The 27,279-nt window shown below is 45.0% G+C and overlaps 1 protein-coding gene across 10 annotated transcripts in view; it reads right to left on the bottom strand.

The window, feature by feature from the left end:
• PACSIN3 (protein kinase C and casein kinase substrate in neurons 3) overlaps positions 1–26,571 on the bottom strand; it is a 57,010-nt gene extending 30,439 nt beyond the window's left edge. For 4 of the 10 annotated variants that reach the window (XM_075837867.1, XM_075837876.1, XM_075837877.1 and 1 more), the window contains exon 1: positions 26,412–26,571. The gene's annotated coding sequence lies outside the window, so the exon portion shown is untranslated. Of the gene's footprint in view, positions 1–15,565; positions 15,720–16,509; positions 16,712–24,873; positions 24,893–24,947; positions 24,967–25,494; positions 25,514–26,063; positions 26,149–26,411 lie in introns of those variants that run through there. The other 6 variants (XM_075837870.1, XM_075837872.1, XM_075837873.1 and 3 more) reach the window with 6 other exon arrangements.
• Positions 26,572–27,279: the final 708 nt, after the last annotated feature.

The raw sequence follows: 27,279 nt of genomic DNA, 5'->3' as shown, positions 1-27,279 counted from the left end.
AGATCACAACTTATTTACTGGACAAACCCTAAGGCATTAAGACAAAACCACAAGAAAGGTCAAAAACTAGGCAAAATTATATAAATAGGAAACATATTGAGCGGCCTCAAAAGACAGAATGTAAAATATTAAAAACTGAACACACAAAAAACAAACCTCGCAGATTTTATGATAAAATCCACTTAGAAGTTCAAATAGCAATTACTATAAAAACAATTAGCAGCACAACGGGGTAGAAGCCCACACGACACTGCTGGACTTCAGTGCAGATTGTAACACCTCAATTTGCAGTTTTAGGTCTAATGCAAGGCCAGAATTTTTGGTGCCCTTTAAATCCACGTGTCATGCACCGCCCACCTCAGGCACTGCTAGAAGCATAACCGCGTGTTTTGCCTTGAGTGTTCCTTTAAGTATGCATAAGGAGTACCCACTACATTTAATTAAGGGTGTAGATGCTATCAGTCCATGATGGACCTAAAAAGTGACAGTACACCTTTAAAACGCTAAAGAAATATGATGTGCGAGCATCTGTACGTCACCATCACCTCAGTCAGCTTTAACCTCTCACACCTATAGCTCCGCCATCTTGGTGCCCTTATCTGGTAAGATGGACTAGAATATATATATATAATTTTTATTAATTTTTTCCATCAAAATATGCACATTTGATTCATATTAACAATTTGCACTGCAAATATAAAGACTATATTAGCCAGTTGTTGCTAGGAGGAAGTCGTTCCTATGTATTTCAATAGGATATATTAACTGGAAAGAAATGCTCAACATAATAAAAAAGTTAAAAAAAAAAAACACATGTGATCGCGGTACTGTATTTTAACAGTTCCCTATGTGGCCAGGAGTTGGTAAAACTCAAAATTCTCATTTATTATACCTACAGACGCCTGCAAATTCACCCTTATCATAAGGACTTGAAAATATGAGGATAGGCGGCAATTTCTTCAGAATCCGCTAGTAGTACAATCCACCTCATCTAGTGGAGATATTCTCTCCTTGCCCCAATTATGGTAAAAAGTACTTATTTGAATTCATAATTTTCACCCCTAAATCAGAATGACCAAAATTGACACACCCGGAAAGTAATATAATATACACCCTGACACTGCCCCCACACAGTATAATGCCCCATAGCTGCCCTCCACACAGTATAATGCCGCATAGCTGCCCTCCACACAGTATAATGCCCCATAGCTGCCCTCCACACAGTATAATGCCCCATAGCTGCCCTCCACACAGTATAATGCCCCATAGCTGCCCTCCACACAGTATAATGCCCCATAGCTGCCCTCCACACAGTATAATGCCCCATAGCTGCCCTCCACACAGTATAATACCCCATAGCTGCCCTCCACACAGTATAATGCCCCATAGCTGCCCTCCACAGTATAATGCCCCATAGCTGCCCTCCACACAGTATAATGCCCCATAGCTGCCCTCCACACAGTATAATGCCGCATAGCTGCCCTCCACACAGTATAATGCCGCATAGCTGCCCTCCACACAGTATAATGCCGCATAGCTGCCCTCCACACAGTATAATGCCCCATAGCTGCCCTCCACACAGTATAATACCCCATAGCTGCCCTCCACACAGTATAATGCCCCATAGCTGCCCTCCACACAGTATAATGCCCCATAGCTGCCCTCCACACAGTATAATGCCCCATAGCTGCCCTCCACACAGTATAATGGCCCCCATAACAAAAACACACCTGTCACATTGGGGAACCCTTCTAACAAAAAGGGATTGTCCAACACAGACAATCCTTTTATTTTAATAAACACGCAATCATGTAAGAGGCCCAAGATCTCAGGTCAGCGACCACCTCTGCAGAGATTAAATGTAATAATGTGGTTACGACACCTTGGATATATATGGTGAGAGGTCAAGCAGAGGGCAACTTAACGCAAAGCATTTTATACTTACAATAGCTGCACCTCGCAATTATAGCAGTCAGTCCCCCATGCACTTCACATTAAATTTGCTCGGTCTATTTTTAATTCTGCACAGCCAGCTCAATCCTGTGTCTGTTATGGGGCTTTCCTATACGTGGAGATGCACAGCTGAAGTTGTGGGGATAAAACCACGTTATCTGCCTGATTAATAACAGAACTAGGCGCCATACACATGACCGTAATCACAACCCATAATTACAGGCCATGCTCCCATTATAAAATATGGGAGCACGGTCTGCGATTGGTAGTATGGGAGCACGGTCTGCGATTGGTAGTATGGGAGCACGGTCTGCGATTGGTAGTATGGGAGCACGGTCTGCGATTGGTAGTATGGGAGCACGGTCTGCGATTGGTAGTATGGGAGCACGGTCTGCGATTGGTAGTATGGGAGCACGGTCTGCGATTGGTAGTATGGGAGCACGGTCTGCGATTGGTAGTATGGGAGCACGGTCTGCGATTGGTAGTATGGGAGCACGGTCTGCGATTGGTAGTATGGGAGCACGGTCTGCGATTGGTAGTATGGGAGCACGGTCTGCGATTGGTAGTATGGGAGCACGGTCTGCGATTGGTAGTATGGGAGCACGGTCTGCGATTGGTAGTATGGGAGCACGGTCTGCGATTGGTAGTATGGGAGCACGGTCTGCGATTGGTAGTATGGGAGCACGGTCTGCGATTGGTAGTATGGGAGCACGGTCTGCGATTGGTAGTATGGGAGCACGGTCTGCGATTGGTAGTATGGGAGCACGGTCTGCGATTGGTAGTATGGGAGCACGGTCTGCGATTGGTAGTATGGGAGCACGGTATGGGATTGGTAGTATGGGAGCACGGTATGGGATTGGTAGTATGGGAGCACGGTATGAGATTGGTAGTATGGGAGCCCGTAAAATAAAAAAAGACCTGTCCTATTTTTTTTTTTCAGAAAGCTTCTACGGCACAGACACCTTCCCGTTAGTATACGCCATAGAAATGAATGGGTCCGTAATTACGGGTGATTTTACGGTCGTGTGCATGGGGCCTAACAGGCAAACGTGGCTGAAGAGGCAGCAGAAAGTTCAGTTTCAGAGTGAGGGCGCACTCCATGTAGCACAGAGCTGTAAACGGTATCCAGGTAGGCATTGCTTCTGGGTATACATAATATGGCACCATATAGACCATTAGAGAGTGGCACACGGTGCCACAGCTCTGTAGTATGGAGCCGCAGCGGCTCTTTGCATACGTACATCCTCCAGCGGATAACCCTCTCACTGCCAAGGATGTATATACACCATGACATTAAACACTTAACTTTGACATCGGGGGCTTTTAAAGGGAACCGGTCACAAGCATTTCACCTATTGAACTCTACTCGCCCCTTGTTGGCCGCTGCTGTCAAAAGTTCATTGCCGTTATCCCCGCTCCTAAAATCCTCCTCCAACCGTAAATAACGGTCTGCAAATATTTATGGCAATATTCCGGTGTTCCTTTGTGCGCACACTAAAACAGGACATCGATGCATTAGTGCGCGATTTCGTGGGTGCTTGGGGGAGACAAGGAACCTTCAATCAAAAGTAAGGAGGTGGGGTTACCTCGGAAAAGCTTGAGGAGTGAAGATCGGACTCTTCAAAAAAAAAAAGCTGAATACTAAAAAGGGCCTATCCACGTCACCGTTGCCCTTCCGTTGAGGGGGTTCCGTTGGAGATTTACATCGGTTTAACCCCTCAACGGAAAGAGAAACCAAAACCTAGGCTTCGGTTTCCCTCACCATTGAGATCAATGGTGATGGAAACCTAGCTAATGATTTCCGTCTGTCACCGTTGTTCTTGACTGAACCAATAGCGAGGTCGACTGCCGACAGTATGGGAGTACACTCGCTAATATATATTCGGGTCCCCCGTTACACAGATTGAGATTTTTATAGCGCTGCCAGGGGGACCTAAAGTCTAATTGCAACCGCCTTTGATAACTCATGTGACCGATCCCGCTGTACTCCAGGTACAAGCAGGAGCATTAGTACAGCAAGTACACGGAGTACAGCGGGGCCAGTCACATGACGGAGAGTTGTATGGTCATCAAAGGAGGCAGTCAACGTTCTGCATGTCCTTGCACTCCCCATAAGTCAACACCAAGGGACATCCGAGACCAAATAAAGACTACAGCTATGTTGGCTGTCAAATGGGTTCTAAAGGCATCTATTAAAGTGAATATCCCTAATCAAGATCTAGTGCAAGCAGCTATCCACCAACATCTCAGACCCAAGATTTGGATGGGAATCCATTACTGCATTGGCTCCACCAAACATACATGGGGACTTTGAGTACCCAGGAGGTATGTATTCACTGAGGACCCCCCATCTATTAACTTAGAACTCCCTTATAGGGTATATGAAAATTGGATTTCTAAACTGTAAAACTTACAAGGCAAACATACTAGAAGAAGTTTTTTACGTGTACGACATGTTCTTAGAGGGGTGGGAAAAAACCAAAAACATTTAAGCAAACCACAAAAAATAAAGGACTATAGCTGTTATTTCGTACAAGACCACTTCTATAATTCATCCCTGAAGAGACCATGCGCTCATAGAAACCAGTGTTATTTTTAGCCGTCAGGTTGACTAAGCATTCAGTGTCCCATTTAGAAGGACAGCTGTTATCTAGATGTCTCGAACACCTAAAATAAAAACAACCACCTTAATTTCACATATAGCTGGACGCCACCTAAGTCTTGATCAAAAGGTGACAAATCAATTACAATCCCCGGCCTGGTTCCCGATTAGAGACGACAAATTCCCTTAAACTAAAAGCGGCCGTTTCCGTCTCTCCTTGGGAATGGAGTCTTTGGAGGCAGTGAGTGAAGCGCCACATATTATGCACCATGTACATAAATGCCCAATGCAGCTGGACTTCGAGACCAGCGTCCATCACCGGACTGAGCCCCAAAAGGTGTCAAAAGTCTTTACTTCATACTTTTACTTTGCTAAAGCGGTTTTCTCACAAAGACAAATCCATTTCCATATGTCTTAATAGGATATGAGACTGTTGGGGGGGGGGGGAGGCACAACGCTAAAGACCCCCTCTATGAGGAGCCAGGTCAATGATTCTCTCATTAAGAGCAGTTATTGCAGACCAAGCCAATCCAGGTATTGTATATTTATGGCTGGCATGGAGGCAACATGTATGGCTGCCCACAGCTTTCCCCAGAGATAGTTTCAGGATGCTGAGTGTTTACCATGCCACTTTGAATTGAAAAGAGGTAGTCTTCTATGACACTACCACTTTAAGGTAATCCTCCCAACACTGGCCTAACCAAGGATGTCATCATTTTCTGCTATTACCTTGTGAAGATCAAATATATGGAGAGATTGGTTCAGCAGAAGGAAAACCAAAAAAAAAAAAAAAAATATATATATTTTTTTTTTTTTACAATTAGGGCTCCATTGGTAGAACATTTTTCAAAAAATTCAGTAATTAATTTTTCAATGTACTAATGTTACCGATTCTCTGCTGTTCCCATCAATTTCCTGCGTTCCCCTGTTGGCCATATCCACAGGTTCATAAAATCCATCATGTAGCATTGTCAAACCCGCTAACTATAAGCAGTGATCACATACTTAGGGCCCTTTAAAGAGGCTCTGTCACCACATTATAAGTGGCCTATATTGTACATGATGTGATCGGCGCTGTAATGTAGATTACACCAGTGTTTTTTTATTTAGAAAAACGATCATTTTTGACGGAGTTATGACCTTTAGCTTTATGCTAATGAATTTCTCAATGGACAACTGGGCGTGTTTTACTTTTTGACCAAGTGGGCGTTGTACAGTGTGTATGACGCTGACCAATCAGCGTCACACACTTCTCTCCATTCATTTACTTTGCAGATAGCGATATAGTTATATCGCTATGTGCTGCCACATAAACACACTATAACATTACTGCAGTGTCCTGACAATGAATATACATTACCTCCAGCCAGGACGTGATGTGTATTCAGAATCCTGACCACTTCTGTAGCGTCTCTGTGCTCTACAGCACAGCGAGATCTCGCGGTGAATGACCGTAATCTCGCAAGACTACGCCTGCTATGCTGTAGCGTCTGATTTACAGAAGTGGTCAGGATTCTGAATTTCAGTATTTTTCCCAGGCTGTTCATAGGTTGCAGCTAAATTCTTAAACGAAAAATCTCAGCAAAACTGCAAACTTACCACAACGTGTGGACCCAGATTTAGGGTCCTATAACACGGCCCGATGCGAAAACAAGCGCCGATCAACTAAACAGCTTGTTGATCGGTGCTAGTTATCTATGGGGACGAGTGATCATTACTACAATTACTCGTCCCCATACATTTCTATCATATTGACAGCACATCTCAGGTTTACACAGGGAGCTATGCTGCGGTCAACGATAATATGTAACGCTGCATAAACAAGCAGATCAGACGATGAATGAGCGTTTACGGAGCGCAATGATCGGATACGAGCGATCATATGAACGCTTGTTTGCCGGATTATTGGCTCATGTAAAAGGGCCTTTAGAACGATGACTATAAAACACCTACATTTTGTTTACACAAATCGCTACCAGAACTTGCATAAAAAGGCATGTGCTCCACGGTAGCATGGCGATACAACCCATCTGTTATGGATGTCGCAGTTTATGGCACCTTGGAGCTTGGTCCAGTAAATTACAGCTCTCATTTTCGGTAGCTATAGTTTTGTCAGAGAGTCACTCAGGCTTCATAGAAATACTAGGTCTCTGATCACTCCGCCCCCATATCAGTGGCTCCTCCTACTGTTTTACAATAAATTCAATGCATCAATTGCAGTCTGGGGATGCTGGAAAATAGTCAAGCGATATAGGTTATTTACAACAAAACCATTGAGGCCCCCCCCCCTTTAGAGCGATTAGCGTGGGGGGACACATGGGATCATTCCGCCCCCCCCCACTCAGCTCCTTCTCTCTGCTTTCCTTTCTGTCCTTGTATTGTTTTATGGTGCGTTCCGCTCCCCTTATCAGAGTGCGGTTGGTACTTACCTATTCTGGAAGTTTCCACAGGTGCACCACGTGACCAGGCAGATTCTTGCAACAGTCCAGGGATTGGTGGCATCAGCTGCTCGTCTGAAGAGAGGTTACTGGAAGCAGCCCCGCACTCCCTAATTTTTTGTGAAGCTTTTAGGCGGTGTTTGTTGCCCAGCTAACGCTGGGCGGACTAGGGATTTATTCATATTGGACCCTTCGTTTTGCCGGAAGCAATAGCGTAGTCTACTACGCTATTGCTTCCAGCAAAACGACTGATCCGGTGCACAAAATAGACAAATGGAAAGGAGCACCGGATCCGTCACCATTGAAATCAATGGTGATGGAGACGGAAACCTCTGGTTTCCATCGGTGTCAGTTTGTGTCTGCTCAGGGTCCCGTTCTGACGGAAACCTCCGACGGAACGTCAGAACGGGACCCCAACGCAGATATGAACAGAGCCTAAGTTATGCAATTTGGGTTTTAATTGTTTGAATTATTTTGCGTTACCCATAAAACATCGTGGCCTTCATTTCCAAATATTTTGGTGTGTTTGTTTTTTTTTGCAGGTAGAAAACTGCCTGGAAAAAGCAGCTTTTTCTTTTTCTTTTTTTTTTTAAGTGGTTTTGCACACGTTTTGACGCTTTTATGAAATGAGAAAAACCTGCATCAAAAAGGTGTAGGCTGTTCGCAGCGTTTTTTCCCATCTCCCATTGATTTCAATGGGGTTTTTGAGGCGGTAAACACCTCAACATAGGGCATGTTGCTTTTTTCCACACAAGCATTCTTTTCTGCTTGGGGGGGGGGGGGGGGGGGTGTCAAAAAACTTGCGTGGACAGGGCTTTAGTCAGGTTTTTGGGGGTGGCATACGTGATCCCATGCGTTATACTCTAGTATCCCGAAGGATGTCTCCACATTAGTTTGAAAGCGATAGGCGGAGAGGTTTTATTAATAGGATATATTTACTATGACAACGGTACAGCTCTTCGTGAAAAACAATTCCATTCTACGGCTGTGTTTTTTCTATGTAGCTGGTAGCGGCATTCATTACAATTAGTCACTGGCGGTATACACTGTATATCACAAGGCTCGGTGCCAAACATGAATCAAAAAAAATCAAGCAGACGTGTTCATCACAGCAGTCACACGTGCCGGCACACCACTATTTCACGGAGACTGCTCTGACATTTAGAGATATGAACGCTACCTATTGAATTGCGGACCCATCGACTGCACGCATGAAAAACGTTACTGCGTGGAGCCCATTTAAATGCGTGCCGGTTGCTAGACGTATGCAACTAAATGCCTACACAGTTGCATACATTATATCAGCCAATTGTACAATAAAAAGGACACTTGGCATACATGGGCACATCAGAATATATGCTAGGCACACGCACTGTGTGCACGCGCGCGCATTAATCCACGTTACCGTCTGATACAGACATGGACTTTTACAGTCGCAGAATTTTACATTGCACTAGACTATTACTGTATATACGTCATGTATTTTATAAATTCAGAGCGCTGTTTTACATCAGTTGTGAACACTCTGGGTCTAAATTATGAGACAAACCTGAGCACCGAGAATAGGTCCAAAACTGTCCGTTTAAAAGTACAATAGTCACGGTTATGTAAAAAAGCACAAAAACGACAATTGGCTCTATAGTAAACTAGACAAAAATCCGTGCGCCTGCTCATCTCCACAAAGAGGAAACATAAAACCAGAGCCGGGTCTGCCTGGGACCAGTATGTAGGTGCGGCGTGTCGTATTGGTAATGAAAGTGAAGTGTGTGTGTGTAGGCTCCGTACTATGGGTTAAACCAGATTGTAGCTATAGAGACAACGTGACTCATTTTGCCACCAGCGCTGTACATTGCTATACACAGTGTACCGGGAGGAAGATCTATCCAGTGTAATTGTATAGCTCTTCTGCAGACTGTCACTCTGGTACGCCTCCAGGTATCATTTTATCATATGCACGACGAAGAAGAATGCCAAAAATTTTATATAAAAATAAAAAATGAATAAGAGGGAAGAGTCGCCATAAGGTTACACACGGTGCGCATTTTGCTGCGGAAAATACACACCAAAACCGCAGGAAAATTGCAGCTAAAACCACACCAGCTCACGCGTTTTTCAGTGTGATTTTTTTTATTTACGTTTTGATGCGTAAAATCGGCACGTTTTCATGCTGCGATTTTCCTCTACACCAGGCAGAAGATAAATGGACATGCTGCAATTTTCAAATTCCACACCACAGGTCAATTTCCGTCCTGAAAAATACCGCAGCAAGTACATGAGATTTCCTGGAGCCTCATTGACTCTGCTGGTACTGAATTACGCTACGGATTTGCCGCACGGAATTCATTGCATTGTGCACATGTGCATTGAGCCTAAGGGTGCCCACTCATAACGGTTACGGATTTTGCTGCAGATTCACCGCAGATGTCAACCCCTCTACACTGAGAAGGGCAAAATTTGCTGTGATCCACATAATTAGCATGCCGCATGTTTCCGTGAGTAAAATCCCATCAACATGGCTGGTACTGTAATTTGCAAATACACACGGAAAATCCACAGCACCTGTCCCGTGAGTTAAGTCGGGGGTCCCAGAATAAGGACCCTCTCAGCAAAAGGAAGGTAGATATACCTGGGCTGCAGCAGGCTCAGATGTCTTCATAGACTTGAGAAGGCCACATTATAAAAGTAGTGGGAGAAATTGCTGAAGAATTTGTTGATTTTGCCAATACAGAGGTGGTGATCGGTGATCTGGTCACATACACCCCAAAGGGTCAAACCAATCTTATCTGGCCACATACTCATGTGCGAAAGGGTTAGAATATATCATGCTCTTGTTAGTCCATGCAAAGCGGGGTCCAAAGAAAGCGGGTTATGTATGGACAGTATACAGTGCATCCCTCATGACCGAGAGGAATCAATTGATTGGACCCACAGCACCTTTCCTTGAGTGCTACATCCCCTTCACAGCAGCGCTCCCAGCCACTGGCTGTGAAGTGAACTGCAGCACGGCCCCATTCATTTGATCAAAGCGGTGACGATACGGAGCAGAGTAAAAAAAAATAAAAAATACAGCCAAGGCATGGACATAACAGAAGACAATTGTGCATCCGCTGAAAATCTATTTAACCCTGCAGACTTTATGAAGAACGTACACGTGAGTGAAGAATTCCTGAAGTCTCTGGTGACTCTTTAAATACTTATATTTTGCAAAACAGAATTGGGGTGGTGGGAAAAACAACTGTGGCTCCAACAATAAAGTAGCTAGGGATAGGCATGGGGGATCTATTGGAGGCATCTGGTCGTTATGTTTAACACATCTGAAGTTTCGTTTCGAAAGAGAAGAGTCCCCTTTACTATTCTGGACCAGAATGATCAGCAAAAAGATGGGATACAATCAGGGCACGGAATTAAAAGAATGCAAATATGGTGGTCTGTAAATGCACCCACACAGCCCTGCGAGGACAGAGGTCCTCATTCACTGGCTCGTATATAGAAAGTCAGCATATGGAAACGAGATCAAAGTCCCTAAGCCCAGGATTTCAGGCTCCGACTTGAACCTGCCTGCTTTGAAGACAGATCTTTCACACAAGCTGTACACAATATGTCTATAATGGTTACAGAACTGGGACTCATTCACACAGCAGTATTTGGGTCAGTATTTTGAATCAGCATTTGGTAGCCAAAACCAGGAGTGGGTCCAAATCATTCCATTCCACTTGTTCTGAGTGTTCCATTTCTAGTTTTGGCTTCTAAATACTGAAGCAAAGGACGGCTGTGTGAAAGGGGCCTTACTGAGGTCAAAAATGGAATTAGACTTGGTAATAGAGGTCAGCCTTTCATCCTGAAATAACCCGGCCACACAGCTCGCCCCCCCAAGGGTGTTACATGGATTTGCAGTTTGCTTAACTTCTGGCCGGACGATCCAAATCCATGACGATCACTTCCATTTACGCCTTATGGACTCAAAATGTTCATGTTCCCCCTGATACAACCAGAATACACATCAGTAATAGTGTCATAGGAAGTCCATCCTTATCCTGTGATGTACTGAATGCTATACAGTGTCATGCGTCACCCATAGACTTGTTATAAACCATGTACCGCGTGGTATTTTTTTTTGCGTAGTCTACTACACTATTCAATCCTAGGAGAAAGAGGAAAAGATCACCGATTGGTCAGCGTCATACACTTCTCTCCACAACGCCCACTTGGCCATATAGTAAAACACGCCCAGTTGCCCATTTGAGAAACTCATTAGCATAAAGCTAATATAGGTCATAACTCCGTCAAAAATGATCGTTTTTCTAAATAGAAAACACTGCTGTAATCTACATTACAGCGCCGATCACATGTACAAGATAGGCCACTTTAAAGAGGCTTGTCACCACATTATAAGGGTTATTCTCATTTTATAACGTGATGGCATATCGCTAGGATATGCCATTACTTAATTCTCTTTGGCGCAGCATCCCCTTCGCGGTTTTTCCCTTGAATGGTGCCGGCTGCAGTTCTCTAAAGGGAAAACAAGCCAAAAATCAGCGCTACGGCCACATTATTCTCAGGACAGTGGGTTGGACCCCCTCTGATTAAAGTGATGACACATACTAGCGATAGGCTATCACTTTATAGTCTTACCTTTCTCAATTCTGATCAATGTTTTGCATTGAATTGAGAAAAAATAAAAAACACACACACACACACACACACACACACACACACACACACACACACAAGGCCCGACGCACACAACCGTAGATTTCTTCCGTAATTACGGACCCATTCATTTTTCTGGCCGACAGACACCTAGCCGTACATTTACGGGAAGGTGTCAGTGCCGTAGAAAGGCTCCGCAAAAGATAGGACATGTCCCATTTGATTTTTACGGACCGTGCTCCCATACTTTATATGGGAGCACGGCCCGAAAGTGCAGGTGGCTGTCTGTGGCAGTCAGTGCCGGTAATCACAGACCATGATTACAGGCACGGTCATGTGCATGGGGCCTAAATCAGATATTCTCCTGCACACCAAGAGGCCATACACATCAGATGGCATGAGGCCAGACACCAATCAGGATAGGCAGCACTGGCAGATTTGTGGTACAATATATACCGCAATACCTTTGCTATAATTTCCGTCCAATTTGGGGAAAAAAAAAAAAAAAAAAGTTGCCCATGATACACCAATGTGACTTGCAGATAGAGAAGGGTTTTTCCCACCCCCAAAAAAAAAAAAAAAAAAAAACAGCCTTGATGACCATCTTTTTTTTTTTTTCTTCAATTTTTATTAAAGTTGTGACAAGTTGTAAAGACAACATGGTCTACAAGACAGAGTGCTAACGTATAGCAAATTAGATAACCTAATAAGTGCAAAAACAAACAACCACAAGATGGCTTTTTTGGACCATCATCATGTAGGACATTTCAATTTTCATTCAGTGCAATAAACTGGATACAATTAACCCTCCCTTATTACTTTGATTGTCGCCTTTATGTGGTCCATGTGATGTGTACATTTAATGGCAGCAAAGAAAGAAAGAAAAAAAACAAGCTGGAAAAAAATTGTCATTAAAAAAAATGGCATATTTGGGTCTTAGCCTCTAAATCAATGAGAAATATTAGTGATTCAATAGGGGTTAAACAAATGCAAGTTTAAGCTACTTAAAGGGAACCTGTCACCAGCATTTCACCTATTAAACCAGCAATACCTGGTGGTAGTGGGTGAAAATCATTTCTATATAACCTATAATTATCTTCTTAGTCGGCTCTGTAGCTTTAGTATTCCGTTTTTTAGTGTTTACACACCGTATGCTAATGAGAAAAAAAATAAAAAAATAAAGTCAAATCTTCAGTCCTCAGGTCTTTCCGAGTTACCCCGCCTCCTCACTTTTGATTGACAGCTCCTCGCCTTCCCCCAGCACACAAAATCCCACGCTTGTGCATTGATGTCTTATTCTGGTGTGTGCGCACAAAGGGACGCCCGATTATTACGATAAAAGGCGTGAAATGTTTGCAGACCGTTATTTACAGTCGGAGGAGGAGTTTAGGAGAGGGGATAATGGTAATGAACTTTGATAGCAGCGGCCAGTGAGGGATAAGTAAAGCTCAATAGGTGAAATGCTGGTGACAGGTTCCCTTTAAGCCTTAAAGACAGAGTGTTCCTTCCAGCTGCAGTGCATGTGTATGGAAAGGTCACTGGAGTAATGGGATAGCTGCCATCTCCAGCCAACCCATAGAAATGCATGAAGCTGTGACCAAGCACGCGCAATACCGCTCCATTCATATGAAGAGCACAGGGATGGCCGGGTAAGACCGCTCTCAAGAATGGTGGGGATTCCAGTGGTCACAACCCCACCAATCCAATATTTATCACCTATCCTGTGGATAGGTTATAACGATTGATTATAGGAAATCATCTGTGAGACAAACACACTCAATCAGCAAGCAACTGTTATCCCCAACTCCCCCCATAGGCACGCATGTTTATTTTAAATGAGTAGAGGGCAATAAACTGCTGCCACCAGACGCCTCTGGCAGCGATTTATATCCCATGGAACAAAAGATCAGGCACGCTGAAACCCAACAAGCAGATCTTTATCCCCCTACATCTGCCGTCTTGGAAAAGTTGGGTGGCCCCAAACATTATTGGCCAATCTGCCAAAATCGGGAGGGGGTTGTCAGAGTTTTGCCCCTAATATGTATGGACACCTTTAGGATTATTTTACACCAAACCTTATTCCGCATAACGCGGTTCTCCTCTCAGTTTACATACCAACAATTTGAAAACTAGTCATGAGATCAAGAAAATTATAGGGTAGGCCAAAAAATTGTCAGATCGGATACATTCTCATTTGGAGGACGGCAAAAATCATTACATTCAAATGTAGTGTTTTTTCAGAAATTGGCCAAACATCTAAAATACCAGAAAGGCCGATGGTAACCCCAACTGAGACTGATCACAAAAACTAGAGCCTTAAAGGTATATTACCATTATATACACTTACGGCACATCCACAGGAATGCCGTTAGAATCCAATAGGTTCCAACTGGTGAGTCGGCCGCTGTATCCAGGCAGAGAAAGAATGCAGAGGTGGTCACGAATTCTTGCGGCTCTCCTTTAATTTAGATGGAAGTTGCAGAAATAGCAGAGTAAGCGTGAAGAAAGACGCACACAACATCAAGTATGGAGAAGCGGCCCATTTGGGGAACACAAGAAGAAAAGGTACTGGTAGATCTTTAATTGCTAATGCAATACAGATCACACAAAAAAGCCTACCCTTCTAATACATCAATGAGTAATGGTTTCTAGGTTTGTCCTCCCCAACATGGTTTACCTAGGGCAGAAATATAAAACCCAAAACTTTTACCTCTTGGCTTTATGCATTACTCCACTGTGGTAACAGCTGTTTACATAGCAAAAATGTAAAAGAAGGATCAAACAGAATTTGCCATCTGACACCTAAATGTTGACCATAATATTAAGCTAGCATGAAATAAGAATCTATCTCCCATTTTCCTAGTGCAGACTAAAGCCCCATGCACATGAACGTGCCCGTAATGACGGGCACGGCCAGCCATCTGAATTTACGGGCCGTGCTCTCATCATCAAGTATGTGGGCATGGTCCGTAAAATACAAAAAATAAAAATAAAATAGGAAATGTCCTATTTTCTACGGAAGGTTTATTTGGCACGGACACCTTCCTGTAAATATACGGGGAGGTGTCAGCCGGCCATTGAAACGAATGAACGATTTTTACGGTAGTGTGCGTGGGGCCGAAGGGTCCTTTTTACACCGGTCAATATGGGCCATGACAACGAGCACCGATCAACGGGAACGCTTGCACAAGGAGCAATGATCGGTTGTGTACGGTGACGAGCGATTACTACTACGATCGTTCGTCCTCATACACTTCCATCCTGTCGGGAGGGAGATGTGCTGCCGACAATCATATTTAACGATGCGATCAGCCAATGAACGAGCGTTAGGTCGATCATTGCTCGGTTTACACAGGGCAATGATCGGGAATGAGCGTTCATATGAACGCGCGATCATTAGGCCAAGTAAAAGGGCCTTAAAAAGGTAAAGATTTTTCCCTCGTGCCTGGACCACTGCAGCGTCACAACCAGGACAAAAACTATGGGGAGGACTAGAAAATTCACTGCTGATCTTTCCAGACCTGCACTCCTCCCCCGCCCCCCACATGGGTGACTGGTGCTCTTCTAGCCCAAACCTGGAAGACCTACCCGGAGTCAAACTTCATTAACCCTTTCATAGTAGAGAACGTAATGGTGCGTGGTTGGGGTTTATCTTCCACCTACAATTATGCTACTTGTCTTGGGTCCTCCTGGCAAGCCTTGTTTTGGATCAGAATATAGGGACCTGCACGGACGCCATATTTTACCAGGAGGAGCTACATTTAAATACCGGATAGATCCATTATTGCCATTTCCTTGCTGAAACATGAAAACTGATGCAATAGTTTTTAATTCTCCCACCCAAAGTCACTCCCTGCCCGCACACATTTCCCCAAGGATGGCACCGGGGATTCCAATTGCGATCTAGCTCGGAGTTACTCACCTTCGTCCCAGACCCGGCTGTTCCTACTTGGTTTTATACAAATCATTCCAAGGCAGAAAAAATGCCTCCGGCTTTGGGATCTTCCGAGTTGCAGCTGGCACAGGAACTGCCCTGACGGGTTTTAAAGGACATTAAGTCAGCTGCAAGAGCCTTCCTTATGCCCACACAGCACAAGCTGGGCACAACTATGCGTCTCTTCCCACATGACCATACCCGGATCCCTCCCCTGGCTTAAACCGCACAAAAACAATGACCACATTGGCAAACGAAGATCCGTTTCTCTTTAAAATACGCCATCAAGTAGCTGCCAAACCCTCTTGGTTTTAAATTGCAGAGAAATACCGAAAAGAAAATAAAAAAAAAATTCTTGGCTCATCCCTAAATAGATCTACTGTCAAGCAGTCGTTTGTGTCACTACAGGATACTGCAACTGCTCCACAATATAAAACGGATATATTGTGCATTCAGTAGTGTCAGCAACAGGACTGTAAGACGGGAGGGTTTTAAATTATATTTTACACTGCACCAAAGGCAACGCAGGGCACCTTTCGCCATGCTACCCTGGCATCAGGTGCTCCAGCAGATGAAGAGTTAATGTGGCACTAGATTGGGGGGGGGGGGTGTTCAGGTTTCAATGTGGAATATTCTAAATGGCGTCTTAACCTTTACAGAAGCAGCAACACCTGACCAGAATCCTCCTTTTACCAGCGCTCCTCTATACACCCCTCCCTAAAATCTTTCAGTCACTTTGGGCAGAAAGATCTTGCAGCTAAATAGGTCACATTACTGCAGAAGCATTTACGTCCCGGCTGCTGAACACCAACACAAGCCCCGGAGCCCATTCCCCCCCGATCCCTATGCAACAGTCTACGAGCGGCTATTGAAATTCACTTTAAATACACAAACCTTCCCCCAATGTCAAGGTTGTAAATTGAGAATCTTACCTGGCCCGAGAAGGAGAGTTTGGACGCAGCCGGGAAACGCGAGGGTAAATACTGCCTCAGGAGCCCTCGGTCTGTCTGGCAAGCAAGTAGGTTGGAAAATTTCAATCCGTGTTGGCACAGAGCAGCAGCAGCGGCGCTGTGTGAGGGGGCTGTATTCAGACACGGATTGAATTAATCTACGTAACGCAGGAATATGCCAGAGCGTCCGCAGACCGCATACAGCGGAGGAGCCCCCTTTGAATTTGTTAAGGCATCGCAGGGCTAAACTGGACAGAACAAGCTTTGTTCTGGAGGAGGAAAAAAAATAGAATCGATGGGAGGGGGTCTGGTGGGAGCGAATGTGCCCGTCCTGGCTTCCAATGCACAGAACTCAACACTACTTTTATAATAGACGCCCATAGACATAGCCTAGGTCTGAGATACGAGATTTTAGCACACAATACAATAATTCTTGGTTTCGACTAGAATTGAAGTAATCGGGTAACATGCGCTCAGAAACAATCACAACAAGCCAGGACATTGTATAGAATAGGATCGTAAACATCTATAAGTGGCAGTCATTGTGACATCTATGGCATCGAGGCGATCAAATAGGATCAGATAAAATCATTTGAATAGTCAGGAAAATGTAGTAACAAAAGTTTGTTATTTGGACTGATCCAGGAGGTTTTTACATGAGACATAGGACCGTGATTTGAAAGAAGAGCATAAAAATTGGCGAGGGTCTGGATCCTCGGACCCCAAACAGATCCTGAAAACAAGAGTACCCGTGCCCCGTTCCTGGAAAAGTGGGCCTGCGTGCAAGATTACTCCATATTAATAAGGGTTGTGTCATTGAGAAGATCACTGGAGATCGACACGGCTCCGGCTTCTCTACCCGTGGTACAAGCTTATAGTCAGGGGTTAAAGAGTTGTGCGGCCAAACAACTGGTGCACGGATTGAGGTGGTCTTCATGAGTTCCTTAAAGGGGTTGTCTAGTCCATAAAAATTGATGGCCTATCCTCAGGATAGGCCATTAATGTCTGATCGATAGGGGTCTAGCTGCCTCGACCACCGCCAATCAGCTGTTTTGAAGGGGGGGTCGCATCACTCAAACCCAACCAACTGATTAAATATTGATCAATTTTTAGGGACTGGACAACCGCTGTAATGGCTACAATAACCTTTGAACACACACATACATATATACACACACACACAATGTATAATGATATTTTAAACAACTTTGGAATTAATTTTATTTTTTTCTTAAATTTGAGATACAGCTTCTATATAGATGTTGTATCTTGAGAACAAACTCATATCCGTCAGGTCAGCTGGACTGTCAGTCTTCAGCGAGCACTGGTCCTGTGGGTCTGACACGCAGGTTCCACCGGTTATCGATCACATCCAAGTTCAAAACTCTGAATGTTCAAAGGCTTACATAGTCTTTAAGCCTTTGGACAGCCTGATGCTTTAGGTTCCTGTTGCCTCACTGTTATCCAAGGTAAGGCTCTGTTCACACCTGTGCCAGGTTTTCCGCTATTCTGTTCTGTCATAGGAACAGTACAAGAAAAAAAAGAGAGGCGCCGGATCAGTCACATGACTGACACCAACAGTGCCTACCGGAACCCATTGACTAATGGGTTCTGTTGGGTTTCAGTCACGGTGTCCTTCATTTTGACAGACAAAACAGCACTGAACGCTGCGCTATTTTGTCCGTCAAGATAGACAGAATCCGCAATAGAGGCTCTTGATGGACCCTTCAACGCAGACGTAAATAAAGACGGTTTCTATTTCCCAATATTTAAGAACATTCCAACCAACGCCAAACTCCATTAATCCCAGCAAGTTGCTAAAATGTATTACTGTCGCAGGTAAATTTTCTGTGAAATGCCCATAAATATTTTACATCAGCGATTCAGAGAAAGTCAAGTAAGCACAATATAGGATACGAAAATTATTAAAAGTAACCATTTATCTTCAAACAAATCACAATACCCGGGTGCGGTAAAGTTGGCAAGCGTAAAAAACAAAGTCAGGCTACTAGGTAATTGTTTGAGAGGACAGGAGGCCTTTCATAAGAAACTTAACTCTAAGGTCTCTTGCACACGACCGTTGTGCCATTCGGGTCATTTTTTATGCCATCCGAGGGGCACCCGATAATCTTCACGGACCCACTTTACCGGGTGAATTGTGTCCGTGAAAAACGGTCCGAGGAAGAATAAAACATGTCCTATCTTTTCTCGGATCACTGACGGCACGCACGGTCGTGTGCATGAGGCGTTATGGCTATACACCCCCCCCCCCCCGCCTCCCCAATAGGCATCATGCACACCACTTGTCATTCTGCAAACCGCAAAACACAGCCTACTGGCTTCCGTAAGCTTTCCGTTCTTTTTTGCTGACCCATACACTGGTATGGGAGAGACGGACCGCAAACCTGGACAAAAATAGGACATGTGTTATGTCCGTTTCACAAAATTATAATGATCCGCAAAAAAAAGTTTGTGCGCATGAGCACTTAGTGTAATGTATGTTCGGCCAATGCTCGTTTGGCAATGGCGACTAGAAACGGCTTATTCCCCTCTCCCCATGGAGAACACATGCGTGCTCAGCCAAATGGGGCAGTCAGGAGGAATAGCTCTTGAAGGTATATGGCCACCATAAAGGGAACCGGTCAGTACGTTTGGAGCCGCTAAACGCACAGCATGTTGTTATGTAGCTGGGGGTTAGTGCTCCAAACCTGCCCACCCCGAAAACAAACGTTTAGGGAAGAGTTAGTAAAGAGACGAGATTGGGAGCGGCACCAGGCTCGTGAGCATTGCGCACATGAAGACCGTATACTGCGGTGAAGCGAGATGTACGCTCCTCTGCTTCATGCGCCGATACCGGACTCCTTTCAGCAAGTTCTCTCTTACATTACTAATTATTCCCTAAATGTCTGGTTTGGTGGCTCCAGACATACTGATTGGTCCCCACGGGTCAGGTACGCAGCGTAAAAACTGCACCGTTTTTTAGGATGTATTTTTTGCTGCGAAAAGCAGCGGTAAACGCTCATACTTACCTAGGGCGTTGTTATAGGGATGCGTCCCTCCTGTGCTGTCTGGTCTGGCCTTCCTAGATGACGCGGTACCCGATGATGGACTGCAGCTGTCATATGGGAAACATCACCCAGAAGGCCGGACTGGACGAAGAAACACAGACTTCTGGGTAAGTGTTTTTACTTCAGTTTTCCGTAGTTGCAATTTTTTGCAGTATAACCGCACCGCAGGTAAATGTATTAATGTTTACGCTGCAATTTTTTTTTCTCCACAGAATGGGCATGAGATTTTCTTAATCTTATCCACGTTGCTGCGGATGTAAATGCTGCGGAATTTCTACATTGAATTCCGTTGTGGAAATTCTGCAGCGTTTACGCAACGTGGGAACCCGGCCCTAAAGAGAACCTTCCACCTGCCCGTGTGCAATAGGCAGCGCTGCACAAACATTGTGTCACTTTACATTTTTCCTATCCTCCTTCGTTATTTAGATATTGGTGTCGTTATATTTGGCACCCGATATTTAAATATTCCCCTGGTGGTCAATGGGGCGTGTAATGGTAAGGGTGCGCGTAATATCCGTGGGACACTGTCCAATCAGCTACGGACAGTGCCACAGCAAGAGCGTGTGCGCGCACGCACGCGCTCGCTTCAGCTCTCGGCAGACAAGGACAAGACTGATCTCTCGCGAGAGATCAGTCTTGTACTGGTCTACAGAGCTGAAGAGCGAGCATGCGCGCGCACACGCTCTCCTATCTCCAGCTCATGCTGTGACACTGCCCATAGCGGATTGGACAGTGTCACAGCGATATTACACGCCCCATTAACAGTTCTGGGGGTTATTTAAATATCGGGTGGCAAATATAACGGCACTGAAATCTAAATAACGGAGGAGGGTAGGAAAAGAGAATTAAAATGCCCCAGAGTTTGTGCAACGCATGTATGGGCAGGTGAAAGGTTCTCTTTGAGATTATATTTACACGGCAGATTTGATGCAGAAATTTCTTCGACTGTCCTATATATCAGACTGGGGCTTGCAGAAATCCACGTACATGCTGCAGAAACGACCCTATTCAGATGAACGGGATAGATTTTCACTTACAGAAATTTCAGCGTGTGAGTCTACGTTTAGGCCGCATTCACACAAGCATGTCCAATTTGCATTCACAAAAAAAAAAAAAAACAGACTGTTTTTAAATCAGTATGAATGTCCATGTTGCGTCTGTGTGTCCGTTTTTCTCCTCTGCAAGCGCTTCCTGTATTTTTCTGCAACAGATCTGTGAAAAACGGACCACACACACAGATATAGCCCCAAAAATATGCATAGCCCCATCGACTTATGGGTCAGTGTCCCGTTCGCTGTTAAAACGGACAACACAGACGAGTTACACGCTCGATATGGCCGTCGACTGCATTTACACAGCCATGAAGTCAACCACTTTCCGAATACCCTATTAGGACATATAATACTACATTCCCTCTGCAGCGGCCGCATTTCCACGTTTTTCAGCTCTCTCGCCAGTGGTTATAAATATATAACCTGTACATGATTAACCCCGCCGCTCCCTAGGGGGAGAGACCATCCCCTTGTGTAACTGATGAGGTGGTGTCTCCGCACACGGACCCCCATCAATATAAACGTCTGAAGTTTATTTACACAATGGGCCTTTAATAATGGGGGGGGAGGGGGGAGGTGGGGGAGTAAAGTGATTTTTCTAACTTGTCCGCTATTACATCACAGGTAAATGGATAAGGAAACAGTGACTGGGTCAGATTTTTTTGCAGGGTTCAAGTTTACTGAAGTTTTTAGCCCAGATAAGAGTGCACATATCTACAGTGAATACTAGCACCACAGGTCAAACAAGTGTTAAAAAAAAACGTACACACGAAAAAGCCAAAATATAAATTAAATTCCTTTAAACAGGTCCTGGCTTTGCTGGCTTATAAAAAAATTCTGAATTATAGGATAAATCGTGGAAACGTTTTCACTACTCCGACTTCTGCTACTTTTGGGTTTCAGAGAATCCAGATTATCTTGCAGTTCTGTGCCATAAAACAAGACATCAATCTAAAAATGTCCAGGATAGCGGATGTCCTATTAAAATTGTACCTCCAGTTATCAAAGGGTCGCGACCCCCTCCAAAATCGTAATAAAGTGATGGCGGGAGAGGGGGGGTCCGAAAAGAAAAAGTATTATTTTCTAATGAAAAGTAGAAATGGGACACTTCAAAAGGGGGTTGTCCAGAATTAGATAAAACATGGCTGCTTTGTTCCACAAACAGCGCCACAGCTGTCCATGGGTTGTGTCTGGTATTGCAGCTCAGCCCCATTGAAATGTATTAGGCTGAGCTGCAATACCACACACAACCTGTGGATAGGTGAGGCGCTGTTTTTAGAAGAAAACAGACATGTTTTTTTTTTATCCTGAACAACATCTTTAGCATTGCAGGGGCGCAGTTGAATTACAACTTAATAAGCGTACCATCAGGTAAAATGGAAACGTTGCAAAACGTGCTGAACGCCGTTGAACTAGACAACTCAGATTCTCGAAATACATTATTGAACTGATGGGCACGTTCATTTACTGGTTTACAGGTCACACTGTAAAAAATTACAAGTAAAAAGACAGGAAGAAACCCTCAAATACTCAAACCATGCATGCAAAACAAAGACCAGCAGAGTGCCCCCATAACAGCGCCACTACTCCCAGGAAGTGATCTGCGAGTGGCCAACCAGCAAGCTGCCCACATCACTTCTCTATTCGTCTGGCAGATGAGGTCGATGATTGATCTGGGCACAGTCTCGAGCGTGATGGATTTACCTGCACTTCCAGAGGGTGTCCCTTATTTCAGGAGAGGGACAAAAATTAACAGGGTCCTGACTGCAGTAAAAGCAGATTAAGGCTCTGTTCACATCTGCGTTAGTGTTTCCGTTCTGCTCAAAGGAGCACCAGAAGCAACGGTTCCGTTGCACCACGGACAACACTGGCAGCTGATGGAACCCATTGACTTTAATGGGTTCTGGCGGGGGGTCCGTGGTTTTACTGGAAACAATAGTGCAGCATGCCGCGCTGTTTCCAGTAATCTCTACCAGACCTGCAACGGAGCCTCCAACGCAGATGTGAACAGGGCCTAAGGCTACACATAGACTTTGGCTGCTACAGTACATTGCAGTAACATAAGTGAACGCATTTGCCGCAACTTGACGGACACAAGAAACAGAAAGAAAAAAAATTGTGATGGTTGCGGCAACTTGCAGGTTGCAACGCAGCCATGTTTACTTCTATTACTGTGTTGTACGCAGCATCACACAGCAATATTTCGACACGCGACCTGCGTCAACCCTCGCCTAAAGGGGTTTTCCTGCTGCGGTATGTAATGGCATACGCCAGGATATGACCTCATGTACTGATGAGCGGGAGTTATACTGCTGGTTATGCGCTGCAGCTCCTTCACAAATTCCCTGCACAGTGACGCTCCGGGGCCCCCGTAGATATCTACAGTCACTTAAAGGAGCAGTGTAAGGCTGGGTTCACACGAGCATGTTACGTCCGTAAAGGACGGAACGTATTTCGGCCGCAAGTCCCGGACTGAACACACTGCAGGGAGCCGGGCTCCTAGCATCATAGTTATGTACGACGCTAGGAGTCCCTGCCTCGCTGCGGGACAACTGTCCCGCGCTGTAATCATGTTTTCAGTACGGGACAGTAGTTCCACGGAGACGCAGGGACTCCTAGCGTTGTACATAACTATGATGCTAGGAGTCCGGCTCCCTGCAGTGTGTTCAGTCCGGGACTTGCGGCCGAAATACGTTCCGTCCTTTACGGACCGAACATGCTCGTGTGAACCCAGCCTTATAGTTCTCATTTTGATATGCAGGGAATAAGTAGAAGAGAATCCAGTCCCTTCGGTCTCGTGATCAGAGGGAGTCCCGGAGGTCAGACCCCACTAATCATAATGTTTCATCATATCTTAGGCTCCATGTACACGACCGTGCCCGCATGGCCGGCAGCCGACCGTTTTTACGGGCCGTGCTCCCATTATAAAAGTATAGGAGCACGATCCATAAAATAAGAAAATAGGACATGTTCTATTTTATTCGGCCGGTTTCAACGGCACGGACACCCTCCCGTAGACATACGGGAAGGTGTCCGTCGCCATCGTAATGAATGGGCCTGTAATTACGGGAGATTTACGGTCAAGTGAATGGGGCCTTAGTGATTACTACATGAGACTACTCCTTTAAGACCTCCATGCAGGTTATGTGAAAGTAGAAGCCAAAATGTCACTTACAGATAAACCACCCTCATGCCATAGCTCCGTGCTGGCAGAGAAGGCGTATGGAAACTTCAACATGTGTCGTGATGCTATTTACAAAACTAAGCAAATAAAAATCCAAACTTTACTAAATATCCAAAGTGCAGGAATACCAGCAGAACGCCAGGGGTTTGTAATCAGTTAGGCCTTGTTCACACAGTGCAGATTTGATGCAGATTTTGAATGCTTTTATTTACACCAAAACCAGTATTGGATCTAGGAGAGGGGACACTTTAAGGGCTTCCTTTATATATTTCATTTGTTTAGGGTTTATTCCTGGTTTCGGAATTAAAAAAAATATACATGACAAATCTGCAATGTGGGAACAAGGCCTTAAAGTGGCTTTACACCGGCAGATATCGCTTGTGTTTACCACTTTTAAAACGAGCGCCGATCGACAATACAGCTTAAGCGAAAGGATCGGGAACGAGCGTTCGTATGAATCATTTGCCCGATCATTGGCCCGTGTAAAAGCGTTTTCCTATAATCAATAGGTGATAAATATCTGATCATGGGGATCAAGAGCTGGGATCCGCACCTACCCAAAGAACAGGCTTACCTGGCCGCACCTGTGACCCGTTTTCAGGATTGGTGAGGGTACCAACAGCCAGACCCCCACCAATCACAGATTTATGCCCAACCCTATGGATAGGTGATGAATATAGATGGTGGTAAAGAAATAGCGCAGTAGACCACGATAATCCACACAACGGTATACAGTAACGCGTACGGTGTGGTATACGTTCTTATAATCCAAGTCTATAGACTATGTATCCCAGGGTTTGCCCGTACAGTGGGATACGTCGCAGACTTTCACGAGAGGTATATACGTCAGACGGAGGGCTACAGCGTGATGTGAACAGGGACTAACACACACACACTTGACAGATTGCCAAATAATTTACATACATTTGCGGCGCGCATAACCTATTCAGTCGAATGCATGTACCCAGCGATGTGATGTCATCGGCGTATATACAAGTTATACAGCAGCTATAACAATTAGATAAAATAGCTACAAACTTACACAGACAGGTTGTAAAACAATATACTCCACTGATAGCACCAGATTAACCCCATATAACCAGATCTCAGCCCAACCTCAACGTAAATACATCGACTCCTGGCGGCAACCATCGTTATCTGGCACCACGCACGCCTCCACTGCTGCCATTAAACCCCAAAACAAAGCAGTCACATAGAAATGACCCAAATATTCAGGCAAAAGGGTACAAGAGTAAACAAAAAATTGGAGATTAACGTGATATCCTGACCCAGTGCTGGGTCCTAGTTAATAAATACACGGCAGCGGAGACCGGCCATGCAGTGATATGACGGACAGCACCAGATCGACACATGAGCAGTGTCCCCTTTAACAACTCCTGTCAATCATATTACCAAGCAATGGTAATGTTTTTTTGCAGCACTTTAAAGCAAACCAATACTGATAATACAAACATATTAGGTGACGTTGCATATACAATACCCCATTATAAATGCGTAGGCTCCCCAAAGGTAGCGAAACGACTGCGTATGAAACACGCGAGCATTACATAATAGGAAGGCGTCAGATTGTTGTAACCCACAAGGAACAGATAAATAATATTAGTTTACTCCACCCAACATTCATTATTCTGCTATGGATTACCATTCTCCCTCTTTATAACACCCCACAGCACTCCCTGTTCTCCTAGAAAGAAAAACTTCCCCGACTGTAGAGCGGTGACCATCAGGACATCATCACAGACCAAAATCATAGAGTTTAGAGGAACGCTCCAGACAAAAACATATACACTATTAGCAGGGACTGAGGGGGCGGAGCACGACACATGGATTCAAGGAGCACCAAAACCAAACTTTGTCATGCACCGCCCCCAGGCCGTATACTATGTATAATACAGCAACGGTGTCATCTGAAGTGTTCCCGTAACCATCTAGTCCTCATTAGCGCAACCTACCGCCGCTAACGTAACACGTAGTACTATTCCTTCTTACAACACAAATCCCAATTCACACACCCCAATGTATTTCTACTCATGACACACTGTATACCACAAGGTGATCCACGCTGCACACTCAATCACCGAGATAAGCGTCACTTGAGGTGTCTGGCGGCAGCTTATCCAGGGGTCTGCTGCCAAAGGCTTGCACCTCGTTACATTTACCTTCTTACCGCTACTTAGTTGCAAAGATCACGTTGCATTAACCCCATACTACCTCAATTCTGTAAGGAAAGAAGTCCATTCTCCCATTGTATTCTATGGACGACTGAATGCACTAGTCAGAGCCCTCACAGCGCTCCCGTATTCACTAGTGGGGGGGCTTATCACGTCACCCACCGGCACAGACCCCCCCCCTATATTCTCCTCCTGCCTCTTCTCACTACACCAAAGCCGCCTCCTCCTGCTGTGTGAACCATCTGTAGGCAGCAGCCCGCTCACGGTGACGAATATCAGGACAAGCTGCAGGGCACTCACAGGGGGCCCCTCACTATCCGGGGGCCCCGTTGCGTCATGGCGCATGCTTAGCGCCACTCACCTGACTGACAACACACCCGACACTCACCTGTGGTCGGTGCTGCAGAAAGCTCGTCCGCCGTGTGTGACTATTAATGTCCCCTCGCCCTGTGTGCAATGTACAAGAGCGTCCCCTCCTTTCCCCGCAATGTATCCCGGTCCCTGGGGTTCAGCTCCGTCCTTCCCCTGTGCAGGATCTGCAGGGACCCCTCCCCTCTCCGGTAATTAATAAGCTCCCCCTCCGCCCGCCTCTCTGTGGAGCTGGCCGCTTCCCCCACACATGACTTGGTATAGGCAGTGTATTATATCACCTGTTACATTATAATCTGCCATCATAGCCCCCTCCCCATCTGACCCCCTAATTGAAAAAAATAAAAATAAAAAAAATATCCTAGATCCAATGGTAATTAAAATCCGGGGCGCGACAACAAATATACGCTCACGATTATCGCATGCAATGTATGTCTATGGGGCTCATGCAGTGCGAGTTATTTTCCCGTACGGGAAGTCGCAAGTAATAATCGCATTGTATAAAATTGTGGTGTATATATGGCATGTTATATTTACTGTAATCTTGCATAAGATCGCTTTCTATCGCACGTGATATGGAGCGCTAAACCTAAAAAAAATCCTCTACAGCGTTAAAATTCTAGTCAGCTTTTTTTAGATTTATATCTGTTTCCGGGAAAGCTGGGTTGTAATCAATATGATCACCATTTTTATAGCTCACAATCGGTTTGGTTATCACCCTGCTTTCCTAGAGACCTAAACGGCAAGGGCGTAACTATAGGGGGTGCTGAGGATGATATTGCATCAGGGTCCTGGAGTCAGAGGGGGCCCAAAAGTATGCTCTGGCCCTGTTTTGCATTGGAGCTCAGGAGCTGTGTGTTTGCCATAATATGGCCGTGAAGCTCGGA

This window comes from Rhinoderma darwinii, chromosome 9 (genome assembly GCF_050947455.1).
Source record: "Rhinoderma darwinii isolate aRhiDar2 chromosome 9, aRhiDar2.hap1, whole genome shotgun sequence".
In the NCBI taxonomy this organism is placed as follows: domain Eukaryota; kingdom Metazoa; phylum Chordata; class Amphibia; order Anura; family Rhinodermatidae; genus Rhinoderma; species Rhinoderma darwinii.
The sequence above is the reverse complement of the archived record's forward strand: the minus strand, read 5'-3'. Positions and strand labels throughout refer to the sequence as shown.